The following is a 22,351-nucleotide window of genomic DNA, read 5'->3' as shown; positions in this document are numbered from 1 at the left end:
TGGGCATATATCCAGAAGGAACCCTACTTCAGGATGACACCTGCACCCCAATGTTCATAGCAGCACTATTTACAATAGCCAAGACATGGAAACAACCTAAATGTCCATCAACAGATGACTGGATAAAGAAGAGTTGGTATATTTATACAATGGAATACTACTCAGCCATAAAAAATGACAATATAATGCCATTTGCAGCAATATGGATGCTCCTGGAAAATGTCATTCTAAGTGAAGTAAACCAGAAAGAGAAAGAAAAATACCATATGAGATTGCTCATTTGTGGAATCTAAAAAAAAAAAAAAAAGAACATAAATACAAAACAGAAACAGACTCACAGACATAGAATACAGACTTGTGGTTGCCAGTGGGGAGAGGGGTGGGAAGGGACAGACTGGGAGTTTGAAATGTGTAGATACTGACAGGCACGTGTAGAATAGATAAACAAGATTATACTGTACAACACAGGGAAATACATACAAGATCTGGTCGTAGCTCACAGTGAAAAAAATAACAGTGAATATATGTATGTTCATGTATAACTGAAAAATTGTGCTTTACACTGAAATTTGACACAACTTTGTAAACTGACTATAACTCAATAAAAAAAATTAAAAAAAAGAGTACTCAAGCCCTCATTAATAATTAAAGCAATTAGATTTAATTAGAAGGGTCTCTGACTACATGAAATCAGGATAAGATCAAATTAAACAATTTTGCTTTACATAGGGTCTTTTCTATATCCTCTCTTGACTCCCTGAAAATTGAGTTTCCCAAAACCCACTAACTATTTTCTCATTGAACTAGTGATATTCTGCACAACAAAATGTCTGACTTTTAAGGATTAAAAAAAATCTAAGATAATTTGACACAACATTGTAAAATGATTATAAATCAATAAAAAATGTTAAAAAAAATCTAAGATATATTAATACATTTAGCCTAACTTAGATTTTTGGAGACACTTTTTTATTTTTTATTTTTTATTTTCTAAGATTCTGCAAGGATAAATCAGTTCAACTAGCACTAGGTAAATTTCTATCAGATCCTATGACTGGGTCCCATTGCTCTATAGATCGAGAGCAGAGTATGTATTTTCAAAATTGCTTTTGTGCAACACGTTAGGAAAGCTTTGCATGTGTCTACCCCTCTCCTTTTATTCCACCGTGTCTACATGTATGTGGGCATGCGTGTCTTGTGTGAAACACGAGAAGATTCTCATCTCCACCCCTCAGCTAATTTTGTAAGAGATAGGAGCAGTCATAATAACAGAAGGAGATATTTTTGGATTCAGACATTGCACCAAGCCAAATATTTCATGTAGTGCAGTACGTCCTCATGGAGCTGAAAAACCAGCTTTTGTGTTTCATGGAGTCCCTTAAACTGAAGCAAATTTAAACTAGGCTGCAAGGTCAGTAGAGAATATTTCTTTTTTATTTCCTTCTGTGTGGAAGTGGATTTCAATTCACATAAAGAATTATCATGTGTGCCCTGTCAGAGCTTTCTTATATTCAGCGATTTAAGGGCTGATGGCATATTATAGAGAGAGGCAATACTAGGGGGCAATTGCAAAGTCCCTAACTTTGGAGTAAACTGAGTGGTAAGAAGATTTGAAGCTATGTTAGACAGATAGAGGAAGAGACAGGGAAAATGATGCCTTTGGGGGTGTAGAGGAGTTGAGTTGAAAATTCATTTGTCTGTTATTTTTGATTTAAAAAAAATTCTATTTCTACTTAATTACTGTATTTTCATTTATTAATTCATGTAAGAAATATATATTGTGTCCTATCATGTCTCAGACATCATGCTAGATGCAAGAGATTCCAGGGTGAACAAAACTAATGTGATACTCACTCTTGTAGAGTCTGCAGATATTCAGTGCAGATGTGTGGATGCATGTGTGTGTATCTGCAATGACAGAAGACGCGGGAGAAACACAAAGACAGAGGGTGACATAAAATAGTCAAAAAGAAATAAAAAACACCAACAGTAGAAGCAGGAAGTCACTTCTTGTGGAAGTGGTAGTTAATCTGAGATTGGAAAACTGAATAAGAATTGATCAGATAAAGGTGCGAAGGGGAAAGCAAGGCAGTGGGGTGGGGTGGGTAGGGGTGAGTCAGGGAGGGGACAGGAGGGGAGGGGAGATGTAATGGGCTGAGATCTTGAAGCAAGAAGGGAATTGGCCCATTTGATGAACAAGTTAAGCTGAGGATCATTATGTCTGAACCATAGAATAGCGGGTAGTATGTTTGAGACAAGGGAGAAGAGTTAACTACCAACACGACACACCATTGTTTTAAAATGGGGAGAGAGAAAGTATGTACATGGTCTAGCATGTACTCTGCTCTGTCTGGAGTATGCATCATACAGAAACAGTACTTTGGTAAATTACTGGTTATAGTTTTATAAAAACTTTCCTGAAACTCCCAGGCATAATTTACGACTTCTAACCCGGTATTATGTTGGTAATTAGGACCTATTTTCCTACGTTCACTGATTTGTTCAGCCAACTTGTCTAGAAACCACTATGTTCCTGAGACTATGCTAGATGTTGAAATAAACGCATAGGAGGTTACGTATAACGGTGTTCTTGCCGCCAGGAAGTTTATATTATTGAGGGCAAATGCTTATCTCACTGTTGTAATATTTTAAAATAAGCTTTGCATTTTATAATATTTCTAGATTTACAGAAAAATGGTAAAGACAGTACAGACAGTTTCTGTATGTCTCACACTCACTTCCCCCTATTATTACCATCTTACATCAGTATAATACATTTGTCATGATTAATGAAACAATATTAATACATTGTTATTAGCTAAGGGCCATACTTTATTCAGATTTCCATAATTCTTATTTTATGTTCATTTTCTGTTTCAGGATCCCATCCAGAATATCAGGCTACATTTAGTCCTACTGTCTCCTTAGGCTCCTTTGTTTGTGAAAGTTTCTTAGGCATTTGTTGTTTCTGATGATCTCAACATTTTGAGGAGATCTGGTCAGGTATTTTGCAGAATGCCCATCCACTGGGATTTGACTGAGGTTTTGCTTGTGGTTAGATGGGAGTTATTGGTTTTGGGAGGAAGATCACAGAGGGTAAGTGTCATTCTCATCGCATCACATCTAAGGAACACTGTCAGCATGACGTCACTGGGATGTTGACTTTGAGATCCAGGCTGATGTAATGTTTGTCAGGTTTCTCTGCTGTAAAGTTAAGTCTTTTTTCTACGCTGTCCTTTTTTCAAAGGAAGTGGCTTGAACAGCCTACACTCAAGTAATGAGTATTTATGCTTCACCTCCTTGGGGGAGGAGTTTCTGCATAAATTATTTTGAATTCGTCTGTATGAGGGATTTGTCTTCTCTATTTATTTCCATATTTATATAATCATTTATTTATTTCACTGTGGATTCATGGATGTTTATTTTACACTTTGAGTTAGGACCCAATACTGCTTTAATTATTTTGTTGCTCAAATTGTTACATCTTAGTTCATTGGGAGTTCTTTTATTTGGTCCTTGATTCCTTTTGACTTACCCTCAAACCATTATCATTTTTCATCTCCCTCTGCCCCAAACACTTTCTAACTTTCTGGCACTGCACGATGTTTCAGGTTTATCTTGTGCATTTCCTGCCTCAGTAGTACAAATAGACATTTCTCCATGGATAATTTCTGTTGTTGTTTTTACGTGTATGTTCTTCCATACTTTGAACTACTTGAGGATGCTGTTTGTTTGTTTGTTTGAATATTTATATTCCTTCAACTGAAATCACATTTATTCCCCTGTTAAGACAAATGAGATATTTTCTAAGAAATTAATTAATCATGCACATGTTCTGATGCAGAGGTTACTCCATATTTATGTTTTCTTCTGTTTTCTACTAATACTTCTTACTGATTCTTATTATTTAATAACCACTGTGCTAAAAGGTTTTTATCAATTGTGTCATTAAACTCTCCCAACTCCTATTAATTTGGTGTTATTTTATTTACTCTTTACAGGTGAGGAAATTGAGGCACAAAGAGGTTGAGTAACTTAACCAAAGTCACACAACTAGAGAGAGACCAGCAAGAAATTGAGTGATGGACTTAATCCAAAGGTCAAAGCAAGTCTGTCTTGATAAACAGCACTGATCTTTTAAAAAAATTCTTATTTTTTATTAAAGTGTAGTTGATTTACAATGTTAGTTTCAGGTATACAGCAAAGCAATTTGGTTATATATATATATTTTTTTCAGATTCTTTTCCATTACAGCTCATTATAAGAAATTGAACATATTTCACTAGCACTGGCTTTTTAAGCTTAATTCTTCTAGTCTTTGCTACGTGTGGATCCTTATGGTACTCATGGCTGCTTCTTTATTCCAGCAACCTCCAAATCCTTTTATTTTAATTGTAGGGATTCACCCTGCTTTTCTCCTCCCCCACCTTTGATAGCCGCTTCCATCTCAGTAATGTTCTTTTGACTTTCAACTGACTTCCCTTATTGGGGATACAGCCCCCCTAGTTCTTCTTTACTCTGTTAACCCACACAATCATGCAAAGCTGTTTTTTTTTTTTTGAAAAGCCCGCTTATATACCTCACATGAGAAAACTATAGGTAATAACAAAACTACCAGAGAGGTTTAAAAGTTCATAAAATACTGCTTCTTTACCTAGTGCTCCTGATTCCTTCACAGAGAGCAAGTTGAAGCCATAACTGGGCTTTGACGTCCAGTCTCCCTCCTCCGTCATCACTTTGGAGAAATCACATTGTTCTTCCCTCCCTTGATGATGATGCCACTTCTGAGATGAAGTCATCCTGAAGACCAGACACTGTTTCCAACCAGTGGCTAGAATCTCTCAGGTTACCAGACAAGCCAGCACTTAATTCACTGGGTCTCTGCCCTGATTAGAAATGATTTCCTTGTAAATTTCCTCATCTTTCTCCTTTTGAGAAACACTTTTGTGTTCTTTTCTTTGTTTGTTTGTTTATTTGTTTGTTTGTTTTTTTCATTCTTTCTTTCTTTCTCTCTTTCTTTCTCTTGAGAGGAGACAGAGAAGAAGAATTCTAAGAGCATGGACACGCTTTAAGACATTTTGGAGAAGTGAGAGGAAACATGGGGAAAAGTGATGTCCAGAGTTTTAAGGGGGCAAGGAAAAAGGAGAGACAGCACAGTGCCTTGGGCTTCTCTGTGGGAACAAGACAACCACAAAAACGTACGAAGAGACATAGTCAGCAGTGTCTGGTGGCTGGTTCTTTTTCCGAACTAGAGTCCCTTCACTTTCCAGCCGTAAGTCTAGCGATGGAAGGTGAGTTTAAGAAGAAACAAGGTAACTCACATTTTATTTTTTAAACTTCAAACTTATTTCCCAAGGGCGTACACCGTTCCTGGAAGTACTGCAATACCAGGCCAGTGCGTGGAGCGGGCGGTGCAAGCTCCTCTTCCAACTCTCTGCTCCAAAGATCCATTTCATATATTGTCCTCAAGTAGAGGGTGTGTCAGATATTAAGCTGATAAGAACAGATACTATACTTGATCTTAGCCAGAAGGCTGAGAAGTGATAAAGTTCTTACATTTCTAATCATACTCCATATTAAAAACTCCTACCTTTTCTTCTGGACTTCTGAAACCCTCTGCCTTCAACTGTATGGGATTTCCTAGAGGAATTTAATTTCCCCTTTAGTTTTAGCTACTTAGGTTAAGCAATCAGACATCATTTTAATTTTGCCTTTTTTTCAGGCATCCTTCAAAATATCTTAACACTGCTGTCAATCTCTCTAATTTTCAGGGACCAGAAGTGCATGGGGCATGTCAACAATGCAGCATTTTTGAAATTTCCAGCTGGTAAAATAGATAATGGCAAAGCTTTTTATTGTATATGTTTTTCCTTATGAAACCTATTCAGCTTTTAATTTTAATCTGAAGTTTTTCCTTATTTCACCCACGATTGGAATTTAATAAAAGACATTCTCCCAACCACATTCACGGAGCAAGGGATTGTTTTTGATTTATTGTATTATACACACCCTGAAGGGCCAAAAAGCTCAGGAAATGCATGTAACTAGACCAGTAATCCTGAGTCTTATCAAAATCACCTGGCAAATCTACTGCCTGAAGAAACTTCATGGCCCTGATACCTCGAACTCAGTTGGTTGGAGAATGTACCGTGCTCCCTATGGGTTTTGGACTGGAATGTGCCTCTTAGTCCCAGACATATCTGAGTACCGATGAGAGCAGTCACATGTTTCTAACCATTTCTTAAGCTCTTTTCTATTTTGGACATACCCATTCACTTGGTAACTATCAATTTAAAAGTAGCTGTTCACGTAAATTAAATCATTTACAAATAGTAACAAATAGTAAAAACAAATTTGAGCTAGATTAAGCCATAAGAGAGAATTTGTTCTCAGTGAGACAGTAGGGAAGGGGGCAGGGCACAACCTTTAAAAGAATGACGTAGCCCTTGAGGAGATGACAAAAACTGGTTAGGACCTCCTAAGCCCAAGATTGTGGAAGGTTTGACTTCCAGTGGAACTTGAGCCTCATTGCATGCTCATTGTAATTCATTAGCATATTAAATATTGGTGTATTGGCCATGACAATTCCCAGGCTGACTATCAAAGGCCAAAAAGGGGGCAGGGGCCCAATTCCTGGAAATCCCTACCCCTACCCCCAAATAGTTGGAAATAATCCTCCCACTGGTTAGCATATGAAATCACGAAGTCTATGAAAACTAACCACCCCACACTCCACAGCCCAAGGCATCCTGCCTTTTGAGATGACCCTCATTCTGCCTATGGAATGTGTATTTCCTAAGCTGCTCTCACTTTTCCTAGATGACCGCATATCCTGAGGTCACTCTCCCTTCTAAGACAGACCACTCTGTCTATGGAGTGCGTCTCTCTCTAAATAAATGCGTTTTCACTATAGTATGGTTCACTCTTGAATTCCTTACTCCACAAAGCCAAGGATCCTCCCTTGGCAAGGTGGCAAGGTGCATCCCAGAGACCTGGGACATGACCACCCTCTTGTGCCCCATTTTCATGCATCAAAAAGACATAAGGGTGTGTGTGTGAGAGTGTGTGTGTGTATTTTTTTTTTTTTGAACTCATGGGAAACAATGCAGGTACTGCAACAGGAAATTAAGAGCCTTCCAGAATTCAAAATCTCTCTCTCTAACCCCAGCTGAGACTAGTATCTCCTGTTTTCAATTCTAAGTCCCAAAGAAAGGGACTCTGATGGACTCTGCTTGAATCATCAGCTTGCCCCAGTGCTTAAAGCTTCAGGTACAGATTTGACTTCTGGAGATCACACTGGTGAGTTTGTGTCTTTGTATATGTGTTGTAGATGTATGGTACTGCCAGAATTAATTTGTAAAAGAGCACTGTTTAATTGTCTTGAAGGAAATTAAGTGCTTAATATGAATAGTCAGAAATATTAAAGAAACTGGCCAAAATTAATCTCAGGTCCACAGGATCTGGAAAATACTCAGTACTAAATAGATATCTGATATTGAAGCTAGCTTAAGCTTATTGGTTTGAGGAATATGAACATGTCCTTAGAGTCATCAGTGTTAAATATAATACTTCTGTTGTACCTAGGAAGGAAAGTAAAATTGAAGCTACTAAATAAATAAGGGAAACTTTTCAGGATGTCAGAAAGTAAAATGTTTTTCCAGTAAAAGAAGGTATGAGGAAGGGAATTGCATTTTGTTAAAGGAGAAGAAAGCAAATTTTGTCCTAAAGGAAATTAGGGACAAAATAATATAGATACAGAAAGTTGTAGAAGGTTCATGGAAGAAGAATCCTGAAGCATCACAGAGAAATCTCCCATCAACCACTTGCCTCCACACACGCTTAGCTTCCCCCATTATCAACATGCCCCAGCAAAGTGGTACATTTGTTACAACTGATGAACCTCCATTAGCATAGCATAACAATTCAAAGCCCATATTTTACCTTGGGGTTCGCTCTTGGTGTTGCACATTCTGTAGGTTTGCGTGAATGTCTAATGACACGTGATATCCCACAGTGTTTTCATGTCCAGAAAATGCTCTGTACTCTGCCTATTCATCCTCCCCCCACCCCCCAAAACCCCTAGGAACCATCGATTGTCTTCATAGCTTTGCCTTTTCCAGAATGTCATATAGAGGGAACCATACAGGATGCAGCCTTTTCAGATCAGCTTCTTTCACTTAGTAATATTTTCTTAAGGTTCTTCCATGTCTTTTCATGGCTTGATGGCTAGTTTCTTTTCAGCTCCGAATAATATTCCATTATCTGGATGTACCGCCATTTGTCCATTCACCTACAGAAGGATATCTTGGTTGCTGCCAAGGCTTGGCATTTATAGACAAATTGTCTATAAACATGTGTGCCCAAGTGTTTTTTGTGTGTGTATGTAAGTTTTCAACTGCTCTGGGTAAATATCATGGAGCATGATTGCTGTGTTGTATGGTAAGAGTACATTTAGTTGTGTAACAAACTGCCAAATTTTCTTCCAAAGTGGGTGTACCATTTTGCATTTCCACTAACAATGACTGAGAATTTCTTTTGTCTCACATCCTCACCAGCATTTGGTGTTATGATTGTTCTGGTTTCTGTCCATTCTAATAAGTGTGTAGTGGACTCTTGATATTTTAATTTGCATCTCCCTGATGATATATAATGTAGAACATCTTTTCACGTGTTTATTTGCCATGTGGATACCTTTTCTCATGAGGTATCTGTTAGGGTCTTTGCCCATTTTTTAATGAGGTTGTTTGTTTTCTTATTGTTGAGTTTTGAGAGTTCTTTGTGTATTTTGGATAACAGTTCTTTATAAGAGGTGTGTTTTGCAAATATCTTCTCCCAGTTTGCAGCTTGTCTTCTCTATCTCTTGATATTGTATTTTCTAGAGTAGAATTTTTTACTTTTAATGAGTCCAGCTTCTCCATTTTCAGGAAACTTAAAAAAAAAACAATCAGTTAAACACATTGAAGTTGCATCATAGGTATGATGATGAAATAATTCAACTTTGTTTTTGGCAAAGCTATTCAGGCATTGATAGGAAAGTATGAACTAGTTTCTTAAAAGCTCACACTAGTTCTCTTATTTCAAAATTCACTTATATTCAAATATTTTCTAATTTCTTCTTTTGGAATATCCTTTGAAGCTTGCTCAAATCCTTTAAATTCAATGAGTTTTGGCACGTAGCCATTCTTCGTGAGTAGACTTGGTTTCTAGTAATTGTCGAAATTCATCTCATGTAAGTGTTAGGCACTTAAATTGGCAAAATTATTTTAAGACAAAATGTGTTGTGTCTCTAAATTAACAAGATTGCTTCACTTTTGAGGCTTGTAATCTAGCTCTGAGAGCAAGTCACAGGAATGAATTTCAAAATGTTCATGGGAACTTCACTGGAATTATTAAATAAATATGATGACCACTTTGAAAAAAACAACACATATTTGGGTGTGAATACAAAATTCTAATACATCTGCTCAAATTTTTGACTCTCTGGTAGCCAAATCTCCTTTACTTAAAAAAAAAAAAAAGTCTTAGCTTCTTACAAAAGAGGACTGTGAAATAGCTTCACGCCTCTGCCCGCATGCTGATTCTAAGCGCATGAAAATAGGGCAATTGTCTTCCCCCTCTGAGTCCTATTGCATTTTTAAAGAAAAATTTTAGTTCAGGTTATGCCTTGTTACAAATTCTTTTTCTGCAACTCTCCAAAAGACATACCACATTGTGTCCTTGATATCAGATTTATGGAGAAAGTTCATTGGGCATACCTGAGCTTTTCTATGAATCTTGGCATATAAAATTAGAGGATGACACAGCAGTTAACACCAAAATGGTGGAAGAGTCAACTCCCAGTAGGCCTTGAGGCTCAAGATGGCGGGCGATTTGACTTCAGTAGACCTTGAGCTTCATTATATGCTCACTGTACTCTATTAGCATGATTAATAACATGCCCACAGTCACCATGACAGTTCCAAGGCTGACCATAAAAGGTCAAAGAGTGGGCAGTGGCCCAATTCCTGGGAATCCCAGCCCCTTCCCCGGGGTAGTTGGAGTAGCCCTCCCACTTATTAGCATATGAAGCTACTGAGCCCATAAAAACTAGCAACACCGCACCTCGTGGCTGCCTCTCTAGCTCTCTCCTCTTCAGAGACAGCCCGCACTCTGTCTATGGAGTGTGTGCCTACTTTTACTTTAACCTGAGCACCCAACCCCCACATCTTGTGGCCTTTCTCTTGCCTTCTGAAACAGTCTACACTCTATGTAGTATGTATCACTCTAAATAAATCTACTTTACTAAAAAAAAAAATCAGAATAGATTCATAGAGTGTAGGACTGGAATTAGTTGAAGTGAGTGGGACATGTACTGCAGGCACAAAGTTTATGAGGCCCCAAACACTTAGTAACCAAGGCAAGTAATATTATAAAGCAAATTATTAAGCAAATCAAAATTAATGTAAAAGTTCATAATGTACAAAATATTAAATGTTTAAATAAAACAGAGTTTCTGTGTTTGTTTTGCCACCTTGCATTATCGTGCAGGAAAACAATATCAGCTTGAAGCTCCTGGGCTGGGTTGATGTCATGTCCCCACTGGGATGGTTTATGAGAGTCGACAACAGTGTGGGAACAGATTGGATAGTGCAGACTGTAATAGATCATCATATTGCTTGATTATAGAACTTTCATTAACTCTTGCCAACTGGTTCTCAACATGAAAGACTGCTTTGTAAGTGTGTGTAGGGGAGCAGGTTTTCTTCGGATTATAATTTTTTTTCACAGCTGCCTTTGCCTTTTGCTACCAAGCAGTGATAGGCAGTCACTTTTTTTAACTCCCCAGAGGTATGTGCATGAGATTCACCACCACCCTGTGTCATATTGAATAATGGAGAGTCAGACAGTACTGTTGGGAGAAATCAACCTGAATGCCTGTTTAGACAAAACGGTTATTATTTTTTTAGATTGTTATATTGTTTCAGAATAATGTAAAAGTACATAGAAGGCAGAAATAATGTGAAGGCATAAACATCAAGAGATAAATACTGTGGATATCATTGTACTAAAGAGGAAATTCTGCTTATTCTTCGATATTTAAATGTTTGCTGTTTATTCAGCATATGACCTGATTTAAATTATTTACAATTCAAGTATTTGTTTCTACTGTGGATCTTGTTTTGGCTGTTTAGTATAAAATGGGTCTCCTTGTTATTTCTTGTATACTGTATACAACCTAGATTAGCATAATCACTGTGATTAACATTAATTGAGGAGTAGAAATGAAAATGGTTGCTGAAAACAGTTTGACTGATATGTACAATTGTAAAATTTTGCATTACATGAATACTCAAATTGCAACATTTGACTTCGGTTCTAAAATTTCTGAAGCCTTAGTGAGAGAATAGAATTTTGGTCATAGATGAATATATAAATGTATGCTTGACAAAAATGCAGGTGTGATCTCTATGGAAATATGCACTGCCATCCCAACGTATTACTGGGAGGCACCGTGATATGATAGAAGTATAGACTCTCTCTTTACGCTAAGACACGAGTCAATCCTTGCTTTAATTATTAGCTGTGTAACTGTGAGTCAGTTAGTGACTGTCTCTAGGGCTCAGTTTTCTTACCAGTAAAATGGGAGTAATTAGTCTAACTTACGAGGTGATTGTAAGTCTTAAAACTCTATATGCAAGTTTTTTGGCATGTTAGGCAAATGGTAAATGTTTTCTAATATTATCTATGCTTTATTACATCTATTGATTTTCTTTTCTGTTTCATTGCTTCATGTCACATTTCTTATTCAGACTTTTGCATTTTATTCCACATTATTTCCACTAATAGCTTTCACTGTTTGTAATGTTACCGACTCTCGTAAATTTACTTTCCTTTTCATTTTTGTAGAGAGGTTCTGAAAGTTTCTATAGGTTTTCTTTTTCTTGTTTCTGTGCCTATTGTCCCATTTCTAATCTAAAATTATTGCAATAAGAGCCAGGTTTTCCTTTGGAAGTGTTAAGTTATAGTGCGTGTTCAATAAAAGGTGGTCTCCTGTTGTTTATTTCAAACAAATTTAAATTGGATAAGTCTACTAAAAACACAAAGGATATCTGCATCTACAACATCAATTTGGGAAAGATAACCAGTGGAGTTTATTATTAACTGCTAAAAATTATAAATGTAAACATACATGCATGTGTGTGTATACACACACACACACACACACACACATATATGTGTGTGTGTATATATATATTTCAAAAGCTTAAAAATAAAAATTGGAAAGTAAAGGAAAAATATCTGTTGGTTTGATTTTCCTGATAATCAGATATTATCTGTGATAGATACCAATAAAGACAGAGAAAAAAGTTGTCAGATTACTTATCACACAGGAAATTGTGACTCTAGAAAAGATAATTCTTTCTGTTATCACTCACAAGGAAAAATTAGCTGGGCTTACAAACATTTCCTCCTTACTTTTGTCTGCCAAGTCACCAGGAACACATTCAATTGCAAATAACATTTAAAAATATATATAAATATCACTAAAAATATTTTTTTCTTGTATACAACAACTAGTTTGAAGATGAAAAGTTGATAGTGTTAGTTTAGCTATTCAGTGTATCATAAAAAACCAGGGCTTTTCCATGTTTCTACTCTATGATCCTCAGAATTTTGGCCTTTTAGTCTTAAATTTGTTGACTCATGGCTACAAGAAAGCTACCACAGCTCCAGAAATTAAGACCTCATTCTGGGGCAAGAATGTAAGCCAGAGCAGTTAGACAACTTCTCATGCAGATTTGCTGCTTGTGAAATTATTTTTGCTCAAAGACCCTTAGCAGAATTCTCCTTTATCTCTTTCATGAGAAATGAAAAATGACTATTTCCTAAACAAGAAGTTTTAGGCTGACTTTTTCTGAGATCTTCTTAATGTTTTAAGAAAATCAAGGCTCTGTCAGCAAGAAAGTGGTGTTTGAGCAACCATTATGCCTGTCACATAGGCACACACACACACAAAATTTCACTCTACAGGAGAAAGCATGAGAAACTGTCATCTCTCTTCATACTGTTTTTTCCTATTTTTTCATTTAGCTCTAAAAATGTTAGAAAATGTTAGTTCACTAATAATCACAGTTAATACTTCTTTGATCAAAGACTCTTCTGAAACTGAAACTGTAGATACAAGTCTCAAGTACTCAGCTTCAAATACATGTCTGGTTTTGGAGGTAACTGTTATATCTCTCCATTAATAAAGAAAAGGAAGAACAAAGAGAAAATACATGCAGAGAAATAAGATGGTGAATACTTGGTGCATGTTAAACATGCTAATCTCTTCATAAACGTTGGTCATAATTTAGCTTTAAACTTCTTGGCAACCAATACGAAGAGGAAGATCAATCAAGCTAAAGAGATTGATAGTATCCATAAAACAGAAATGAACTTCTGACTCACAGGAAACCCAGCTAATCTGGAAAAATCCAGAGATGTTTTCCCCAGGGTCCTGATAAAAAGAACAATGTATAACCCAGTGAATCTGGTTCCACTAACTTCTTCACAGCAAATACACTGCAGCATTTCTCAGGGGCATTTTCTTGTAAGCTGTTTCAATTTGAACAATAGCAAACCACCTAAGTATGATTCAGTAAACACAATTCTTGGTCAAGGGCCATAGACCTGGCAAATCCTGAAACAGGAAGGATAATAGAACCACATGTAATAAATCTATCTGCCCCGTCTCCTTTGCAAATTCATCTTCATAAATGAGAGTAACAGACACAGGAAACGTACAAGCAAATCTATCTGGTCTCACAGTTGACAATACATTTGGTCAGTTTTGGTTAGTTTATTACCTCCGAAGTTCTCAAGGTCTCAACAATATTTTTCTTACGCTTGTCCTAGTGAGATTTCAGCACCTACTAACAATCCTTAAAAAAAATTGCAATAAAACAGAGATCATAAGATTCAAGTAATTCTCAGGACAAACTAGAGTTGCCATTTGACCTCTTATTTTTAAAAATTTACTTTCCTATAAATGTTTCCTAAAGATAAATTAAAGATTTAGTCATGAAAGACCCTGCTGAGCAATAGTGTGTCAAAAGATTACCTTCGATCCTGACCACTGACTTTTATATCTGTAAGTAATTAAATATTTAGGGAGTTAATTCATTTCCAACCATTAATTTTCAGCTCAGGTTAAGTGGTTTGTCTGTTTGACTTCATTGCAAATTACCAGGACCTGAACTTAGACATCACTTGGCAAAAGATAAAAATCTCAAGGGTCCCAGAGCCCCTGTTATTAATCTGTGTTATGGAGGTGACCATTTAGGCTGCATAAAGAACATATTTTCAATATAACCTTTTAACTTTCCATGACACGTTTAAAGGCAAAATCAGACATAATTTATAAGATTTAGGAGGTATGCTATTGTTTTTTAAAATAGCATTTTTAATATGTAATAAGGGTATACAACATTTTAAAACTGAGCCTTAAATTTGTTTTGTTTATTTGTAAGGAACATTCTTTTGGAAAATGTCATCACTTGTTTATTTGACAATAAAAAGAACTCAATGTGTTGATTATATCATTGTCGGCTTATCTATTGCTTGCCTCCAAATTCACCTTGGATACACACAAAAGAATCTTGGATCAGTTTAGGCAAAAGATCTACTATTTGGGAAGCTTAGCAAGTTAGAAATGTGAATAAAGGCATGCACGTTAATTGCAAAAGGTCACCAAAATGGCAGGTGCAAAAATGCAGGTGCAAATAATTAACCTCTTGAGCAAGAAATTGGTTGATTGCAGGTGCAATTAGTGAAACGCAGGATGAAGAAGGAATCGTGGAGTTCTGTTGAAAATTTAATCTCGAGTTGTATAAGTTTTCAAACTACACTGTAATCAAGTTGAAAGTATTGTTGAAAGTTCAGAAATAACAAAAGTAAATCCATTGACTCACCTGTTAACCTAAAAGAAATAGACTGTCAGTTGTTTCTCCAGCAAATACGGGTTTTTGGGGATCAGCAAAGAAATGCAATTCAGGATCTGCAACCATGGTGAGCCACATGCAAGTCCCCGCATGGCAAGGGGAAAAGATGCTTTCATAGAGAGGAAAAGGAAGTTGGGAGGGCCATAGTTTCATTGGCTGTGTCCTTGCCAGAGAAGAGGAGGCCTGCCTGTTCAGCAATCCTATTATTGCAGGGTGCAAAAACTCCTGACACTATTTAATTGAATTAATTTCTGTTGATTAATTTTTTTACACACTGAGGTAGTAATTAATAATAGTTTATTGTGCACACACCAAAAAAAAAAAAAGTTTGCAAGTTGGGAGCACTCAAACCAAAACATGGAAAGAGGCTCAGAGATCTGTTTATTCTTCACAGTAATTGGTTATAATACTAGATTTTTCTTAAATAATAAAGAATAGATCAGTGGTTACCTCATATCAATCTTGGGAAACAGTTTAAGTTTTGCTTATGATTTCCAGAGGTGCAAATAAGAAATGACCCAGGTCAAGTTAGGTTTGCAAAATAAGCTAAAGTGAATTTTGCTTGTAGGACTATACTGGTTTTGTCTGCTCAGGGAATTTTCAAGGCTGGTCTCCATTTGCTTTTGATTTTTATCTGTATCAACAATTAAACTTGCTAACATTTGGCTTTCACAGCATCTGTCTATTTTGCAGTGGCAAAGGAAAATAACACTGTTAAGAAATAGGTTTTTCATTTACTCTCTGTCTTTCAAATAAGCTTGTAATTCCTCAAGAACAATGTTTCTCTATACCTGGTCATATTGTAAGTTAGTTAATAAAAGAATAATGTTTGGAATAAAGACTACTGGGAAAAATTTGACCATATAAGAATCCAAACTAAATCACACCAAGAAAATATTTTTATGTTTTATATTGGCAACAATCCAAAAGTGTATTAACATACACCTAAATTAAGAGCTATCTTTTATACACTGAATGTAAGAGAATAAATTAGTGTAACCTCTGTGCAGGTCACTTTAGCAAAATTAATCAAAACTGCAAATATATATCCACTTTAATCAAACAATTTTATTTCTAGGATTAAATTCTACAAATACTCTTGCATTACGGAAATGATGCATTAAAATTTATTTACTTAACATTATCTGCCATGACAAATGATGAGAAAGAAAACAGATATCTATCAAAATAGGTCTATTAATATAAACTGTGATTCATCCACAGAATGAAATACCACACAGCTAAGAAAATGAATGGGAATGTTCTCTATGGACTAATATAGAAAGCTTGCTAAGATACATTAAGTGAAAAAAAAGCAAAGTACAGAATAGTATGAATATTACTCTAACTTTGCATAAAATATACTTTTATACTAATATTTGCCTTCATAAACACTGAGAAGATTAATAATAATGGTTATTATACTTTAGGGGAGGGAGCAAGGGAAGTGTGGATGGATACCAGACAGAGCTGGGAGGGTACTTTTCACTCTATACTTTTTATTTTGTGTATTTTTTGAATTTAGCAATGTTTAAAATAAATCACCTATTGGAAAAATTACAGAAATATAAATAAGAGTTGTCACAAAATTAAAGCTGATGAGTGCTGTTTCAGATTTTTTTTCTAAGATCAATCAATATACTTTAATATTGAGAATTCCTCATCTGTCTTTCTAGGACTATTTCTTGGTAAAGTATGTTGGGACCCTTCAAATATTTATATAATTTTATTTTTTGTCCCTTAACCTTTGTAAGAGTTTGATGAGATACTTTTTATTTGGATTCTCTGAATAACACCTCATTGTTTTGCTTTTGATTATATTCGCAGAGATCGCCTAACACCATATGGGCAGTAGCCTTGCCTGTCCTGTTCAAGCCACTTTTCTCACAGTCTGGAAGAGTATCTGTCACCTAATCAGGCTCAATGTAATTTGATATAAGAGTCAGTTCCTGTGGGAATAAACGAACAAGGACTTTTGATGCTCTGAGCAAAACAGGCACATGGGATTTTTCCTTTAAGCTAATCTCTGACACTTTCTGTTATTGACATATCTTCTTGGGCTGCATTCGTATCCATGGATTGTACTTTCTTAGCTCCCAGTGCTTGCTGCTGCTGAGGTCAGCAGTAATCCTACTGAAAATCACTCGTATCTATGTCAACAAGCTCTTCTGATAATCTGACACATTCTAATGTGATAATAGGTAAGCCTAGAAAGGCATACCTAGGTTACCTATGTATTCATTTTAATGAGAGCTTCTGGGGCACAATGCCTATATATTTATCTGAAAATCAAACATCTTATGTGACCACTGTTTTCAGGGGGGTGAGTAGGATTGGCCTTGCTCAGCGTAACCCTCAATGAGATGGCATTTTGTCGGTAAGTCTCAGGATGTTGGTCCTGATAGGATCCTCACAACCTCATAAGGTAGCTGATTAGCTCCTTAATAACTCTTAATATATATAAAATAGATAAACTACAAGGACCTACTGTATAGCACAGAGAACTATATTCAATTTCTTATAATAACATATAATGGAAAAGCATCTGAAAAGAAAAAAATACGTATCTATGTATACATATAACTGAATCGCTTTTTCTGTACACCCGAATCTAACATTGTAAATCAATATTACAATAAAAAAAATAACAAATAGTAATCAATTTTCCTGTGTTTTTTAATCTAATACTCCTGTGTCTACTCTTTGGCCCTTCAAGATAAAAGATACAACCCAAGAACAGCTCTTCCGATACTGGAAGGAAGTTGTACTCTCTTCTACTAAACTTGTCTTTTCTTTTCCCCCAGCTGGCACCCTGTGCCTTTTTTTCTTTGTTTTCCTTTTATTATTTATGTTTTAATTTCAGAAAAATGAGTTTCTCTAATTTTGCAAATGTGTGAACATATACACCGTTAAATTTAACTTGCAAAATTTAATGGGTTCTATTTTGGCTAATTTGACTTCAGAGAAATTTTATATAGAAATTTCATTGAGTCATGAAAATTTGGTTTACATAAAAAATGCTCATGCAATTATGCATGCCTTCCTCGTATGCGTGTGTATGTGTATGCATGTGTATACGTTCAGTATATGTCAAAGAACAGAACTATAGAAATCTTATCACTCTGTAGTTTGTTCTTCACTTAGATGCTTGAAATTTGCAGCAAATTAACAGCATAGAAGATAAAATAACCCTATAGTTGTAAAGTTGCTTTAAAATATTAACTCAAGAAACAGAGGACTGACACTGGCTTATAGTTAATGGAAAAAAACACTAATGAAGAGGTACTTTATTATCTCCAGACCTTGGAAATACACTTGAAATTGAAATTGTAAAAGACAGCAAGTAAGTTATTAGATTTAGAAATTTTACAATAAAATCTTTTGTTATATATTTTAATGTATCCTTAGTGCTCCCACAAGATTTTATGGCATGTGTTTTCAAAACTAATTTCTGTATTTTGAAATCTCTGCCTATAATGTCTTAAAGTTGTCAGCAGTTGGAAAACAATAGACACAGTTCTTCTCAGAGTAGATTGTGTTTGTGGGTAGAGGGAGGGGTCATACTGCATGAGATGCCTGAGCAATGACAGGGCAGCCCTATGAAGGGAAGAATTCCTCTTCCAAAGGGTGTGGTGCCAGCTAGTCAGCTGGTCCCAGGCCTGGCTGGAGGCAAGGAGCTGAGGAATGGTTTGTGGCTGCAGGCCAGAGCTTTTCAAAGAGAAAAGGAAACAAAGAGATAGTAATCGACTTTACAGTCAGGCCAACCATATGGTAAGGCTCACTGTCTCCAGCAGGTTGGTTTTTTTTCCCCTCAATTTCCACCCTAAAACGAAGAAAGAAAGTGAGAACCTTTGAAAAGAATTCCTACAGCACATCACTGGGAAATCTTTGGGATTTGTTTTTATAAGCCAGGGAGACAAGATGACAGGAAGCTCATTGAAAAAAAAAGAAAGAAAGAAAAAAGAAAGAAAGAAAAAAGAAAGAGAAGGAGATGGCTTTGGGAGACTTGGAAAAATACAGCAAATGTACTACATTATGATATAGGAGTAGGGAGTCAGAGGATAAAAGTTACTGGAGTCCGCTGATACTCCTGGGTGTGAACATAGCAAATGTCTCAGGACACGTGATAGATATGTATGGAAGGACCTATCATTCACCCTCTAATGGTCTGATATGAAAAATGAGGTCATTTAAATAGCTGGACAAAAAAAGACCAGCCAAGCTTGGGACATGGTATAGATTCACACATATTCTGATTACTGAATTCTCAGTGCATAGTTGAGAGGACAAAGATTGTTCTTAATGATCTAAGAGACCAAAGCAGTAGGTAACCATCTCCTGGGGAATTTTTTCATTTAATTCAGCAGGCAGGTTTAAAGGATTTATCTGTACAGATCATTATAGTTATGACAGAATCAGCATTGTTCTTGGGGAAATGTTGAATTCTCTTATTCACTCATTTGTTCATTCAACCATTTATTTACAGATTTATTTGAGTAACTAAATTGCTTCAAATGTTCTGGGCAGTAGAATTTTCCAGTGAAGTTTTTTTGAATACTACTTGAGAGTGAAAGTTAATTTTGTAATACATGTAGAAATTCATTTACTTGGGTTCAAATGTTATAATACTGTAATTTGTAATTTGTAATACAGTAAAGGTTTAAGACTCATATCAATGAGTCTTTACCTCTAATTTTCTTAATTAGATTCAAACATCTAACTCTTGTATTATCTACTATATCATTAGTATACTATATATACTATGTATATATTAAATTTTTTACTTTTTCTCACATTAGTATGAAGAGACCACAAAATATATGAGGAAAGATTGTCTAAAGTGATTGCACAGATGAGGTTCTGATATGAACTTTTAAAAATATAGTAAGTTTTTAACAATATAATATGTTATTCAAATAGTTAGGCTGTTGTTTTATAAGGACTCCTAACTCTGTAACAAAGACATTAGAATTCTATTACAGCAAAGGCTGCTACTTTTCCAGTGACATCCATTGTTTTCTTAGTCCTTTTAATAATGGAAATATAAATGCAACTCCATTTTAGTCTCTTTCTAAGAGCAGCTTAACTTATACCTTAGCTAATGCAAAACTCAACTCTGTCATTAGCCAGCTTTTCTAATGTTGAAAAATCGTTTCACTGGGTTAGATACACTCTAAGAATTTTTCCAGCTTGAAATGTCCATGAGCCTAAAACCAAGAATGGTTATGTGACTGCAGAAAATCATTAGTATTCCTCACCATCTCACCCTCACAATTCCTGAAGGATCAAATTAATTTAGAGAGATAATTGTATTAATATTGTTTGGTAAGAAAACTTCCATTTCAAAGTCTACTTCTCTTTTTGGGCCTCACTGGGTGGTTTATGTTGCCTAAGACACACCTTTGGGAACTCTGTGACGTGAGTGTGTTTCAGGATAAACCACTCATTGACTGTATATAACAGAAGTGTTCAGAATAGCGTAGAACCCAGAGAAATAGGGCATCAAAAAGCAAGCTGAAGGAGAAAAACATTATTAGAGAAAAACAGAGGAAAAGGTAAGAAGTGAGACCTTCTCTCACCAGAAATGAGAGAGCACCAAAAAGTAAATTTGATATTTGCCATAGAGGATCTTCAGCCCAACACACTTTGAAAGCATATTCATGGTGGATGGCTGAGCATACTGCTGGTTTTCAATAAAGTTGTTAGTGACTATCGAGTTGAACTGAATACGACATGTAACTAACGAGGCCAAGTTCCTGTCCCCATGTGGGCTAGTTCACTGTGCCCTGTCCCATAACCACGCAGCATGCCCCTGCCTTTGGCCAGCTGTCTCCAAAATGCACGCTCTTTGTCACAAAAGGGACCAGGTGTATATGGGTCAGTGCAAATCTATCTCATCACTAGGAAAAACTCTTAAGGCAGATGGTGGGTCAAGAATGTCACCTCAGCGTCATGAAGGATGGCATGTGTTCTTATTTGGAAAAGTAAAGTGAAGATTTGTCAGTTATCCGATTGTAATTGAATATTTGGGCTAGAAATCCAATCAAGTTTAGTTTAGGTGGTCAACATGTAGGTTTATGTGATTTACTAAAGGCACTACTTACTACTTCAGGGTCTCAAACTTAATGTCTTTTAGATGAGAGTAGGGAGTGGTGGAAATGGTAATGAATTGGGTGATTAAGGCTGCACCTAATGTGATAGAAAATTATAGTAAGAAAAACTCATTCACCAGACGCCTGACTTATTTGGGCCTGTTATCCAGAGTTAGAAAATCACACTATAGATGGGGCTTAAGTGCCTGATGATAGAACAAAATGTACTGATTTGATTAAAAAGCTCATAATAAATACTTAGAATTTTTTTTGTAACTATTTGTTTAAATATGTATCCCCTCACCAGACACTGAATTCCACAAAGAAAGTACCATGTCTTGCTTATTTTTTTTATACTAAAGCAAAATATGCAACATGGCACCCCGTCCATGGATGGTAACAGTTTTTCTAAAGCACAGCTGCAGTGTAAACACAAGATTGTATAACAGTCTTAATTATCTACAGTATTAATTTCACTTTCCTACACATATTTAAATTCTGGTGTGCTAGAAGTTGATTAGAATAAATAGAGATAATCAGATATGCAAAATTTTATTCGCAGCAGTAAAGAACAGAAAACTAAAAGTTCATTTAATCTATATGAATTACAGCAATCGAAAAATAAATTTTCTCTTCCTTTAACTAGACTTTTTCATGGAAATTAAACAGACTTCAGTTTAGTGTACCTCTCAACAGAACCACTAAGAAAAGTATTTGCTTAGTTGCTAGATTTAATGCTAACTTAAAGCAGATGAAGATAAAATGGAAATAAACAGTAATTAAATTACACAGAAATGTCTGGATGAAATAAAACAATTCTTTACAGTTTCTAGGTAATGGCAAAAGTGTTTCTGGCAAGAAAAGCATAATTAACAGCAGTGTTAAAGCTTTGCTTTACATTCTTTTGGCAATGGAGTCGACTAAGTTGAAAGCTGTTAAGTAGAGTATTTGAGTTTCATATTAATTTGCATTTCACTTGACTGCGTTTTACTGTTTTGCAAGCATGAAACAGGGGGGTCTGGGTTCAACACAACAAATTACTGTACAAAATAAAAAATTGCTACCGAAGCAGCTTTGTGTTTCCAGTGGGTTTGTCGTGCTGTGAGGAAAAAAGAAAAAAAATAAAGAAAAGAAAAAGAAGTGTTGATTCTTTTAGAGGCATTTCAGCACCAGATCTGCACTATCAAAAATAGACCTCGAACATAGAGTTATCTAGAAATTCAGCAGTTTGCAAACAAGTGCACCAGGGAGTAGTTTTTTCACACTAAAATATTTTTGCTACACATCAGCAAGTCC

The 22,351-nt window shown here is 35.8% G+C and overlaps 1 non-coding gene across 1 annotated transcript; it reads right to left on the bottom strand.

Moving 5' to 3' along the window:
* Window positions 1–5,354: 5,354 nt before the first annotated feature.
* LOC116276805 (U2 spliceosomal RNA) lies at window positions 5,355–5,545 on the bottom strand. The gene has a single exon (XR_004186306.1). It is a non-coding gene; the product is annotated as a U2 spliceosomal RNA (small nuclear RNA).
* Window positions 5,546–22,351: the final 16,806 nt, after the last annotated feature.

The sequence above is a fragment of the Vicugna pacos genome, chromosome 2 (assembly GCF_048564905.1).
Source record: "Vicugna pacos chromosome 2, VicPac4, whole genome shotgun sequence".
Classification (NCBI taxonomy): Eukaryota; Metazoa; Chordata; class Mammalia; order Artiodactyla; family Camelidae; genus Vicugna; species Vicugna pacos.
The sequence above is the reverse complement of the archived record's forward strand: the minus strand, read 5'-3'. Positions and strand labels throughout refer to the sequence as shown.